At 37.9% G+C, this 14,032-nt stretch overlaps 1 protein-coding gene across 1 annotated transcript in view; it reads right to left on the bottom strand.

Moving 5' to 3' along the window:
* rap1gapb (RAP1 GTPase activating protein b) overlaps window positions 1-12,164 on the bottom strand; it is a 143,406-nt gene extending 131,242 nt beyond the window's left edge. The window contains exon 1 of the mRNA XM_042509013.1: window positions 11,979-12,164. The gene's annotated coding sequence lies outside the window, so the exon portion shown is untranslated. The remainder of the gene's footprint in view (window positions 1-11,978) is intronic.
* Window positions 12,165-14,032: the final 1,868 nt, after the last annotated feature.

The raw sequence follows: 14,032 nt of genomic DNA, 5'->3' as shown, positions 1-14,032 counted from the left end.
CTCGATAAAGTCTTTTTTGCATACATCATTTAGTAATAAAATATGTCATTATTTAAAAGCTGGAATGTTTTCAGGAGTGAGTTTTCTTTATTTTCTATTTCTTTAGATCCAAATTAATCTACTAATTAACAAGCAACAGTACTGAGAAAAAAAGAGAAAGCAGCAGCTTCATTGGGGTCAATGGCTCAGACAGTCAAATCACTGTCTGCATGGGTTAACATTATTCCCACTCATGAATCCAGGTCTCAGCTATTAAGATAATGAATTGCTGCTGCTCATGTTTCACAGATGCCCAATTCTGCTCGTCTAAACCTCTCCATAAACTGTCTCACATAAACTGAAATCTGGCTCTGGCTCTTTGAGCATCAGTGCTGATTCTCCTCAGGAGGACGGAGGAGCAGATGACTCGGCTAAAACCTCATATCCAGTCATTTTCCAGCTGAGACTGTGAAGACGGGGGGATCTGTAAAACTCACAGGAAAATGTGGAAATGTGATAATGTGCTCGGCTTGTCCCGGCAAACAAGAATGTAATGAAAGTGGAGGAATGTTTGATAACGTGCTCTGTCTCTGCCACGGTGCTGATACCTGAAGGATAATGGATTCCATGTTGCTGTGAAGCGCAGTGGCAAAAAGCTATCAAAGAACAAATCAGCGGCACAAGGAAAAACAAATAGCGTCCTTCCGAGAAAGCTCAGACCTGTCTTTGGTGGAGTGCAAAGTTGGCTGCTCCACATTCATTACATATGCAGACGAAAACAGCCTTACTATTATTGGAAGAGGAAAATGATCAGGCTGGTCTAGTGCTTCTATCTGGCAATAAAGCTGTTACATGAAATGGGATCTCTGGCAGCACCACAGAATATCAAACAAGTTTCCTGTTTGTAATGGCTCAGAGAGCCTCCATTTCTCAGATTTATAACACCACCAGCAGACTGCAAGGAGCTACATTAGAGTGCCTTACGGACACAGGAACAGTACAAAACAATGACATCAAAACGATAAAAGAAAGAAGAAACTATGGAAAACCATTTTGTGGCAGATGTGGTGTTTAACCCTTCGAATCATGAATTCATTGGTTTGATTTCTCTCAAAGACACGAGGAAGAGGCAATGAGTGACTTAAAATGAAAAAATAAGCAAGAAATTGATAAAATAAGCAAGAAATTGATTAAAAGATACCAGAAATTTCCCTGAAAATAAGCAAAAATCTCCAAGTTTGACCTCCAGATTCTAATAAGTTTATCCCTGGATCCGAGTGAATGTTTGTGCCAAATTTGAGGAAACTCCCCCAAGGCCATCTTCAGGTATTTCATTCATGAAAATGATACTGATGCAGGGACACAGTGACCTTGATCTTTGAACATCAAATTCAAACAAGCTAGTCACGCAGTCCAAGTGAATGTTTGAGTCAAATTTAAAGAAATTCCCTCAAGGTTTTCTTTAGATATTGCTTTTACAAGAAGGTCACCGTGACTTTGATCTTTGACCACCAAAGTCTAATCAGCTCATCCCTGAGTTCACTTGAACGTTTATGCCACATTTGAAGAAATTCCCTCAAGGTTTTCTTGAGATATCGCATTCACAAGAATGAGACAGACGAAGTCAGGGGGACCTTGATCTTTGACCTATGATCACCACAATCTAACCAGCTTATTGTTGAGTCTAAGAAAATGTTTGTGTAAAATTAGGAGAAATTCCCTGGAGGAGTTCTTGAGATATTGCGTTCACAGGAATCGGATGGATGAATGGATGAAAGGATAGATGGATGGACAACCTGTAAACATAATGCCTTGGTAAGAAACAATTACACAACTGGCATAAGGAGAGGGAGCTAAGCTTTAAAGCAATAATTTTTAGTATTGCCTTTCCTATGTAAAAATAAATGTACTGTATTTGTATATTTGTATGAAAATTGCAGTAAATAAAGAATTAAACCTAGTGATTTTTGATGAACCTGCGTCTTTAAGAGCACAGCCGGCTGATATAATGAAGTCACATTCAGACACCTAATAATGGTCAATAATGTGTAGGTGTCTGCAATTATGGAGACAAGTGGGCAACAGTTTTTAGACAGACAACCTAAAATGCTTCTCCCACTCACTTTCTAATCTTCTCTTCACCTCTTCCATTATACCTAATTTAAAAATTTACCAGAGATAAAGTGTATTGAAAGTGTTACTGGCAAACTAACGCTAAAACAACAACTGTATGAGATTTTCACGTTGTGATAACCGTGTCAGAAAACATCACAGTTAAACCATATTACAGAATTATTATCATTATCAGCCAGAATGACCCTCAAATGAGTGAAAACAGAAGGTTTCTGACTGAACCAATGTTTTATCATTATGATTAAGACCTGAAAACATTTTTTTAATAGATGTAGGTGCAAAAAGTATATCGCTACAACCCTAGTGCCTTAACACGTAAAAATATCTTGGTTAGTGTTGTTTTTCGCCTTTGCCAAGCTTCTCCCTGATGCCCCACCACATTCAGACTCACAGGCCAACAACCACTCTTCCAGTTACGATTGACATATTGTTTCTTAGTCGAGCCTACATTTGTACTCACTGTCTACCAGTTTGCAGTTTGACCTTAAACCTAACACATACAAACACAGTTACAGTCAAACACACTGCTGTGTGAAAATCAATTACACTACACTTTTCACCCCATGCTGCTTTAAATCATTCCACCTGCCGTAAACTGTTTTTTATCCAAATTGGGAACCACAGAGAGATGTCAATATTATACATGAACATTGTTAACCAGCTCTATTATAACTGAAAACTGTTTACCGTCATCAGCTGTTGTCAGAGACTTTGTAGAACTGGAAAAAAAATCGGATATCAAAAGGTGATTTTGTGCAGAACAGTGTGCCAGATGATGGTGCAAAATATCCTTCGAATATCCATCAACTTCTTCAAAACTGCATCATATTTGGTTGAGAAAATAAGTGGATGTTTACAGCTCAAAACTGTCCATCAGCGTGGGAGAAATCTTTGCACATTCATCACAGCCTGTGCCAGTAGTTTTTGTCCTTGCACAGAAGGTGATGGCTTTTTCGGAGGCAGACGGGCCACTTTGCCGTACCTTACAACATACATGTGGCAGGAAAGCTATAAATTGGCCTGTTCGCATTTCTTTAGCAGAGTGCTGTTAAGCGATAGATTTCCTGCTGTGCAAAAGAGGCATCGATTCTCCCTCAGCACAGCAGAGATCTTTCGGGGAAATCAATGGGAGAAATCATGAATCATTACTGTGAGGTCTGCAGCGAAGGGTTTTGTTATTGTCCATTGTTTTGTTTATTTTTAGGAAGAGGCAAACAAAGATGGGGGCCTCAGCTGGCAATAAAGAGACTATGATCAACACAACTTTCTGATCTATTGTTACATTTGATGGAGAAAATCAAATGGAATAATATTTTTGACCAAATACATTAATAGTGATATTATAACGATAGTGAATCGGTCCAGTAATGTGGATATAATGACAAAGTGTATAAAGGCAAATGATAGAACAGCTACAATGAAATCACTCCACAATGGCCATTTTGGTCCAAACCTTAAAATTATTAAAATAATTTGCACGTCATGCACATATTTGCATGAGGAAGGACTTTAACGACTTTTACAACTATCAAACTTAACTTGACTGTTTCAGCTGCGCTTTGATATTGTTTGGTAGTTTCATTTATAACGAAGCATCAAAGTTTATAAGTTCTTCACAAGTTATGTATCCAAAAATCTTAATTTGTAAAGTAACTGAAGCTGTCAAATAACTGAAGTGGAAGCACAATATTTCCTTCTGAGATGTTATTTTTTAGTTTGGCTTTTAATTGAACTATCTATTTATCTATTGACCACTTATTCGCACATTTTAGTCTGTTTCACAGTTTGATTACTTCATATATATATATATATGGATATATATATATAGATAAATAAATATATAAATAAAGAATATTCAAACATATTTATTCATTATTTTTATTTCGTGTTATCTTGTCATTTGCCCCTTTTTTACAGCTTGAGTATTTTACTTAGTTATCTTTTATTATTACCATTTCATTTTATCTATTTATTTATTTGTTTATTGATTTATTTACTTAATTATTTTTATCTTTCTATTTATGGGTTTCATCCTGCCTGAGGTGTTTCCTCACTTATAGTAGCATAGCGTGTAGTAGCTCAGATCATGGTTTTAATGAGTACTCTTATTCTTATTTTTTTTTATTTTTTATTTTTAGTGCTTTACTTCATCACAAAGTTTTGTTTTTTATGGTTGCAATTCAGGTTTTACTACATCAAGCATTTTGTGTTACAGTCTGTATAAAAAGTGCTGTACAAATAAAGTCTGATTGATTGATGAATGTAGCTGAGTAGAAGTAGAGCCAAGTCAAATAAACAAATGTCTTATATTTGTACTGAAGCACAGTACTTGAGTACTGTAGCTAAACACGGAGTAAGATTCCACGAGAGCATGTACACAATTGTGACATGACATGAAAACCAACATTTGCCATTTACATCTACAGAAGCTTTATGATGACAGCTGTGCAGGTTTTTTTTTCCTTTCATCTCACTTGTCTCTCATCTTTGGCTTACAGGCTGAACATACAAAAAATTCCCTTTCATCTTCTCATCCTTTGTGAAAATCAATGTCAGCCGACAGAATGAGGCAAACCGAAAGATTTGTTTGATTCAGTGCAGCATGAGTCAACTCCAGAGCATGTGTGTGAACGTTTGTGTGTGTGTGTGTGTGTGTGTGTGTGTGTGTGTGTGTGTGTGTGTGTGTGTGTGTGTGATGTGGATGTGAGGTAGGTCACTTGTTGATCATAAAAACAGACTCGTATTCAGAGACGCCTACAATGTCTGACAGGCAGAGTTCAGTGTAATAATCAGTTTAATGCTTCCTATACATGCAGCACGCCACTGTGCTGTTAAGACAAAACGGCGTAAAGTGCACTTCAAATGCGTTCAACTGAAAACAACAGGGTTTCTTTCCTTCCTTTGTCCCTTCTGTTTATGTGTTAATGTATAATAAGGAAAAAAGTGCTCCTATACTCTTACACCCAGAGGTAATTAAGATAAATAAATCTTCAGTCACTGCCTTTTCATCAAATCAGCTTTGATCAAGTGGGATTCATCACTCAGCACACTTGGGTAAGAAGAGATTAGGATGCATGGTTAAAAACATTTGCTGCATCTGAGTTTTTATTTTTTTCTATTAACATAAAATTAAGAGAAATTAAACAGAATGAGGCATGAGGCTCATTGTTACATAAATATGTGCTCTTTAGTCAGAGTTGGAACATTCAAGGTTGCTCACACTGTCATCATTTAGCCTCTGAAAGCTGTTAGAAACACTGTCACTGCGCTCCATACAACCCTCCTAATTTTCCCCAGTGTCACATTTCTCCCGTATTCCTCTCGATTTAGAGCCCCCAGGCACCCACAATAAGACTTAACGTCTACTGTTCCACACGGACAGCTATATGATCACACAATGCACGTCATGTGACCCTGAAGGAGAGCTACTAGTGCACGCCTTGCTAGCGCCCACGGCCACTGCTCAGCCCGCAACTACAACAGGCATCGCATACATGATGGTGGTGTGTGTACAGACTCTGCAAGGTGCAGCAGCAAAAATGAGTGAAACTGAATGAAATTAATGAACAAGAATAAATGAAATGAATGTATTTTTGTTTACACCAGAGATTCTTGAAAGCCCATATTAGAAAACCAAATGATTCTGTATTTGTTCTTACTTGTTTATGTGTGAAATAAAGAGTATTTCATGTAATAATGCTGTTGCAGTGCACTTTTTTTTCCCATCTTTATTCCACATGTTGTCGAGAATCCTCCCTTATTCTTAGGTCTCAAGGTTAGCAATATGCTGCACTCTAACATTTAAAAATTGGCAGGTTAAGCATGCAAATTGATAAAGATCAAAATTTTAGACTCTCAGAGGCCATAACTGATACGCCACTGGGCTGATTTTGATGAATGGAGGCAGACGGGTGCCTGGTGCTTCGGGGGGTACTGCATTATTCATGAGGAAAGTTTTCTGTTGCCTTTTGTCTTTTATTTTCTATTCTTCATGATGGAAAAGTAAACCCAGACTGGAAGATATGTCAGCATCTGTCTGGGAATCACATCTGTGCAGCCAGTCTATCAGATATTCTTGCTCTGCAACAATGTTCTACCAAAACCTTAACAGCATGCTCGCTGCAAGTTTTTCCTCTTCTTCCATTTGTCTTTAACAGCTATAACCTAACATGCATCAGCTTTTCAGAATATATCTGACAGTGTTAGTAAACCATGAACACGTTTAAATAAATCTAATACTAGCGTTACAGGAAAATCGAAAATGCAGCAATGGCAAAACATTTGTGTTTTTCACCAAAGAAGTAACAAAAGTAAAGGGAGTATTCAGATCATTTACAGAGGTAAAAGTGGTAATATCACACTGTTAAAATATGATACTTAAGTCACAATTTAATATGCGATTTTGTTCGTTTTGAAATGTTCTGAGTATTGCAATAACATATATTGTAATTAATCAATAATTAATTAATCTTTTTAACTGAAAATTATGTCCCCAAAGACTGACAACATTTAAAAAAGCTGAGTTTTATTAGATTAAATAAAACTTAAATTATTAAAATAAGAAAATACTGGTGAATCCCAGAAATCAGTGGGTACCAACAAAATAAGCACAAATCGTGCATATAAACAAAAAACAGAAAATTCATTCATAAATCTTCTCCTGCATGAGGACTGTTGTGAGGTATTTGTACCTTTCTTGTACTCTGATTGTATACATGATTGTATACACACAAAACGTGTTTTGTGACAGTAAAGTGTCTTTTTGTAATTTAATGTCAGTTGATCCAGTTTCTGAGAATTAAAGCATTTCTTATACAGACAAGAAAGAAACAAGTGTAAGCAGTCGTTGGCTGTGAGTCATCAAACAATATTTTCATGGAAAATTGTTGTGTATAAAATTATTGTCTGGAGGCAGCACTTTGCAGTACAAATGTGTAGAGGTGTATAAAGAGTCAGCGAAGCAAATGTTAAGTAATGCCTGAACAAGAGGAACATCAAGTGAAAGCTTTAAGGATTACTGGAAACACATTATCAGGGCCACTTAAATTAAAGACGTGTCAATAGAGGGCCAGCAGCGCATCCGCTGAAACAGTAACAGGAACAAAAGAGAGGCTACAGAGAGCGGGTCAAACTCAAGCTTTCATTCACGCAGAAAGGTTTGTTTTGATAAATGAATCCATTTGCTTCCACAGCGAGAACATGTTTGCTTTGAATTTGTGCATCTTCCTATTTTGTTTACTCAGTAAGCGCCACAGAATGAGAGTGAAAATAAATGATTTGCCTCAGTGTTAATTGATCTGAGTGCAGAGTTGATGTTTGTTTGATTTGTGTATTTTTGGCCAAAGGAGCGACCGGGCAGATGGATAACATTTGCTGAGCTGCATGATTTTAATCGTTTAACGCCATGTGCTCTTTTGGATGCAGAATCTAGATGATTGGCTACAATCTTTTGTCCTTCCAGGACCCTGAGGTGGTCAAGAAAGATCATGGGAGACACATCCCATGGCGAGACAAACGCTTTGAAACACTCCCCTCTGGCAGGAGGCTGCGGCCCATCAGGACCAAAACCTCACGCCACAACAACATATTCTTCCTGATTGCAGCTGGCCTCATCTTCAAGACCCAGAACCCCCACTGACACGGAGTCAGACCTCCATCCTCTGAAGACACTTATGTCTTTGCATCCATCTACACTGCAAGAACAAGCTGATTTTAATTTCCTTTTTTTTTAAAAAGGGAACCAATTGCATTGAAAAAGGTACAATAATATAAATATTAACATTAATTTATGTTTATTTTATAAGTTATAGTTAAGTTTACTTAAAATGCAGTTGAATTTACTTAATCTTATGAAGTTGTTGCAACTTATAAAGATTAAGTTAATTTTATTTTTAAGTGTTTGTAACATCAGTAAATCAAGTTTACTGTATTATATATCTTTACTCTGCAACCTGCAAACTAGTCAATTATATTTGTGAATTCCTAAACATGTTAACAATACAGAACTAGCAGAAATCCTAATTTCATCAATAATAAAATATGGTCTTTGTGATGATCAAGTCAGACTAACTTGGTTTACTGACGTTGCTAACACAGGTTATTTCACTTGTCATTTTTAAGAGATAACATCTTTACAAAATAAAATACAGCTAAATTTTATGTAAAGTAAACAGAACGTAAAAATAATCTGAGATTTTTATTTTTTTTTAAGTGCGATCAACTTCTCAGATTTTACAGTGTATATGCATTGCAATAAGCACATCTTCAGGACAATATCTCTGTATATTGCACCTTTTTATACTCTGTTCTGAGAACTGCTACACATTACTTGGACAATCCTGCAAATTACTACATAAACAACCACCTCTAAAAATTGCACAACCCTTTTTTCATTATTTTTTCACATTTCTATTATAATTCAGTTCTAGCCTATATCAATTACGTTTCATTATTGGAGGAACTTTTACTTTGTAAAACCTCAGGGAGCTATTTTATTTCTTCATTTTTTATTTAAGTTCTCACTTGACTTTATAAAAAAAGTTGCTGGGAACTTGCTGTATGTAATGTTGAAGGTTGGAAAGTATGATCAAAGTGTACATGATTCCTTCTTTTTTGCAGGCGCAAGTTATTTATTATATACATCCCAATCACAGGGATAAATTCTATTATCTAATCCAAACAAACCACACTCTTTTGTGTGTTCAGGCCTGAACCTGTAGTTGAACATTTAAATGTGTAATTTAGAAACATAATGAGCAGAGCTATTTTTTTTTACTGTGCTTCTAACTAAAAGATGTCTGAATTTGGCAAAAGATGCACACGAATAAACATGATTTAGGGCGGAGAGGTTTTAATTGGCTGAGGAAACACTATAAACAGATGATAGACTCAACTATTCCCACAGCAGATCTGGGAATGGTTTATGAGTGTGATTGCACCATTTGCCTCCATTTCCATAAATGGAAATAAATATTTTATCTTGGCCATTTGCTCTTGTTATCCATTATTTTGTTGTGCATTTATATGTGTAGAGAAACATAATAGCTATCAAATAAAATTAAGCATCTTCAGATTCTCTGAAAGAAGTTTGAGGCTCTGTGGGCGCTGCACCCTGTTCATCTGATTGCCTGAACAAACTAAAATAGTAAAAACTTTAATTGACCATAACCTACAATTAAGGAGAGAGCCTAATGGCAAATGGCTGCATTTATTTAAATAGCGCAGTGAAATTTGCCTCTAATTCACAAAGTAAGCAGAGAGCAGGTTTGACATTCAGTAAAAGTGACGGAGCAGACCGCCCAGTGTGCAGAGAGGTTGTGTCTGCACCCTGCTGGGCACCCAGGACACCCAGGACTAGAGGCTGGATCTCTGACTTACGCAGGTCATCATTAGGATGCAGACAGACTCATGTTCCCACACAAGCAATTACATTAATACTGAATCTACTCCTCATATTTCTTCATTTTCTGATGAGACAAAGAACAGCCAGAAAACCACTGGAATAAATATTGCACGTATCCTCACTGCTTCAGAAGCTGCAGGGAGGTGAAATGGAGCCTGATGATGAACAGCCTGACATCCCTAACTGTCATGATTATATGCATCTCTGAATAGTCTCCGATATATATTAATAATATATCAAATACCTAATTTTAAAAAGCATATCACACCCGTAACTCACGTTTACACTTTCACACAGGAGCGGCCAAACGCTCACACCAGCTGTTGAGTGCCTCGCTACAGTACGATGGCAAATAGTCCAGCTCACATTTCCTTGCAAAAAATTAGCCAAAGACAGGAATAATACCAGAAACCTACAAAACAAAAGCTCATTTCTTCAACTAGTAGACTGATCCATTTACTGGACAAACAAATTTCTGCATAAAATTACAGTAAACAACTGGCAGATGATGTTTCCAGCATCCCTCCGTTATTTTATGGTGTCGTTACTGTAATTCACTTCAACAGTGTGTCACCATAAAGATTATTACAGTATGCTACTGTATAATATGAGGTTTAAAGTGCAACACAGTAGCAGATAATATGATGATTAATGATGGTTACTTGTGGCGTCTGTCTCTCAGTTCGGCCAACTTAATATTCTGTTTTTCCTCAATACTAACAACTACTAATATTTTTATCAACAAAATTAATAATCTTTTTTGGAAAGTGGGGGGATTTTTTTTAACTTAATAATCAATACCCAAGGGAAAATTCAATTTTTCACTCTTGTCATACTATGTACACACAGGCCCAAAATACACACATATGTACATACAGGATCTACACATACATTAAATAGAGAGATGTCAGAGAGACTGCCCATGGACAGGCACCCCAAGCGGTTTGGGGTTCAGTGCCTTGCTCGAGGGCACCTCGGCAGTGCCCTGGAGGTAAACTAGCACTTCTCATGCTACCAGTTCATGCTCCATACTTATTCCAAACAACCAGCCAGCGACACTTCAGTTCCCAAGCCAAGTCTCCTATGGACTGAGCAATAAGCCTGCTCTCATTCCTAAGTCGTCATATAGTGTTGCTTTATCAGTGATTTCAGTGTGAGATGGCAACACCAAAAGCCACCTTCAAAGGCAGCATCAGTTTGTAACACTGCCAGACAGAACCTTTCATGGTTATGATACTCCGCCGGTCAGACGGTAGCTGGCACAGCTGTATGATGCGTGGACAGGTGGAGTCAGTTGTTGCACAGCCTGACTGAGCCTGTTGTATGATACGCTGCCAGCAACAACGTAATATATGGAGTTTGAGGGTCCCCATAGAGCGGGCTCTAGTGGCGAAGGATGCGTCTGACAAATCCTGGACTCTTATCCAGGAGTCAGGTGTAAGCTTTCCGTCTGGATGTAGTGCCATGATGTTTTTTGCTAAACCTAACCATTTGTGCCTTTGTACCCTAATCTTAACTGTGTGCTTTTGTTGATGTCCCGGATTGGTTGCCATGCTTTTTTGTTGCCTCCACATACACGTGCTTTGGCTGACCTCGCAGTGTTGGTAGTGGTATCAGAACCTCAGCAGCAGATGCAGAAGGATACCTTGAGCATAATATGTAGACGCTGAAGTCAACTCTACAAAGTGGCAATATGTGACATATTGGAGCTATTACCCACCACACAAAAAAAGTGTAAATAAGATACCAGACTGCATATGAAAGCACCAAAACAGCGTCTGTACATTCAAACAAAATTCACCCCCCACAAAGGTCCCCCATATCCTCAAATCCTAGAAACACCCCTGATATCTAGCATATGAAAAAAAGACAATATAGATGTAAATAAACAGAAAATTTGCCAATATTTGCCCCCATTGGTCCTGCACAATGAGCTGAGTTGTCCTAAGTTTTACAGCAATAATAAACACAACATATGAAAATATGCACAGCACATGAAAATAGAAAAAAAAAAGACTGATTGGTTTTATCAGGATGGCCTATGCATAATAAAGCATTTCAATAATGCACTTTCCTATATTTAGTAAATTATTTATGGATTACTAATTGGAAGTGGGGATTTTGCATTAACTGACAAAGGCTGAATTAATTACACATCAAGTGTTTAATTAGGTTGCTGTAAGTCAGTAATCCTGCAGCCTGGAGTCAGAAAATAAAAGACCTTACATTTTACAGTGAAGTAACTGCACTGTGTTGGCGCAGTTCTCGCATTTCTAACTACCTCCTCCTTTTGTCAGGTGCACGTGCTCAGCGGCCACAGCGTGCATGAGATGCATTGATTAGAAATTGCAATAAAACAGTTGTTAATTGGGTTTGGACCACGCGGAACAACGCGAGATTACACGCGCGGAGCAACAGCAATTATGTCTAAATGATGTTGCTGTAGAAAGTTATTTGCTCTTACCTTTTTTATAGTATTATGAGGGGAGCGCTGCGTTTCCTCACTGCTGCTGTGATGATGAAAAGGTGCGTCAGTGGTTTTAATTTTGCAGAAGCTAAAATGAGGATTAATTATTATCGCAGAGGTGGTGCAAAAATAATCGGATCTCTGTTCAGCAGCCTGAAGCAGCGGAGAGGTGAGTTCAGCCAGATCCTCTGCACAAATCAGCCCGCATCTGAAGCTCAAGTCTCTCTTTTCCTTTCTTTTAAATCGAATATGTTGTCACCGTCATGTGACCATTCCCCGCCGTCCAATGCGCTCTCTACAACTCCTCCATCCACACACACCAAATAATGCTGCAGCTCACTATGCAGCTTTTAACAGCTGGGGAGAAAAACACTCACGCTCGCCCTACATAACTTGCAACTGGAATAATTTTGAACATTTATCAGCCACTCAAACAGCTAAGTGTGTATACAGATTTAGAGAAAAAGCCACCCAAAAATGAAAATCCCAGTCATTTAAGTTCAGTAGAATCTGTTTGTATTTTTCATTCACTTTCCCTCCATTCAGTCTATCTACTGCATGTAAGCCGCCTGCCTCCTGCCACACACCATCTCCTCTTAAAGCCTCATCCATCTCTCGTGTCATTCTGTGTCCATCAGCGATTTGTGTTTGGCTGTATTTCGCCTCCGGCACTGCTGATGTGAGGGATTTGATATCTACAGTGTGTGAAGCCCCATGAATCCAGCCGGTGAAATTATGGATCCCACTGGGGTAACGGATAAAAGTGTTGTGCCTGATCCACCAAAGCAGAGAGTAAAATTTAGATTTCTTTTTTTTATTGTAATGTTTGAGAATGAGCCTTGAGATGGGTTAGTTCAAGTAAAAAAAAGTTCCAAATTTAGGGTAGAAAAAAGCCTGAAAAAGCCTGACCGATAGCAATATTGGTCCTCCACTTTGGTCCAGACTGAAATATCTCAAAAACTGTTAAACGGATTGCTATGAAAATTCAAACATTCATGAAAGTCACAGAATGAAGGAGACAGACATTAGTCGGCATCTGACTTTTCCTCAAGCAACACCATGAGGTCAACATTTATGGTTTTTGTTGAAATGTTTCAAGAACTAATGGATGGATTGTCATGAAATTTGATTCAGACATTCATGTCCCCCCAGGATAAATAGTTATAATTTTGGTGATCCCCTCACTGTTAATCTACAGCAACGTCATCATCAGCTCAAAGCAAAACTTTGTCTATAGATATACTCCCTTTACGAAAATAGATGCATCTGTTTCAAATGTCGGAAATGCCACTGCCCTCATACTTCCTTACGTCATTTATGATGCAGATGAAGCCAATACATGGAACTAAAGGGCAGAAGTTTCACACAACAATAAATGAGGCAACTGTGGAGGAGGTTGTAATAATGTAATGTACCTAATGGAGGCAGTTCTCTTGTGCTTTTCAGCTATTTTTAAACGTCTTCTTCATCTGCTAAGGTCATATCTCTATTGATACACGCTACATTGCCCCCATGATCTCTGGTGTACTGCTTTGTCTCTTCTATATCTGTATCAGAAAATGTGCACAAATGAGGATGAAATGAACACAGAATGTGTACAGAAGGCTCCATCCATTTCCATATAAGTATCTACACTGAGCACAAATTAACCCTTAGGGGGCATCCACACCAAGAACAATAAAAGTGTGAGCATCCGTACTGTTGAACAATAACGTTCTGTAAACGTGGTGCTAAGCAACTTGGGAAAATTAATATCGATGACCCGTTTCTGCTGTGCCGTTGCACAGAGAAACAAATAAGATATGAGATAGGAGGATATGGGTTCACAAAATTCTATAAAAGGAGTTGGCAGAGTCAAACCAAGGTGTTATCTCCATGTCTGAGAAGTGACGCAAATGTGGACATGCCTTAAACTGGCATTCTTTCTAATGGCCAGCAGGGGGCGACTCAACTGGTTAGCAAAAAAAAAAAAGCCTGTTTGTAGTAGTCTGAGAAAATGACCCTACTTTTCACTGAATTTATTACCTCAGTAAACATTTTCCTGAAGAGTT

The sequence above is a fragment of the Plectropomus leopardus genome, chromosome 2 (assembly GCF_008729295.1).
Source record: "Plectropomus leopardus isolate mb chromosome 2, YSFRI_Pleo_2.0, whole genome shotgun sequence".
Classification (NCBI taxonomy): Eukaryota; Metazoa; Chordata; class Actinopteri; order Perciformes; family Serranidae; genus Plectropomus; species Plectropomus leopardus.
This window is presented reverse-complemented; position numbering and strand designations above follow the sequence as displayed.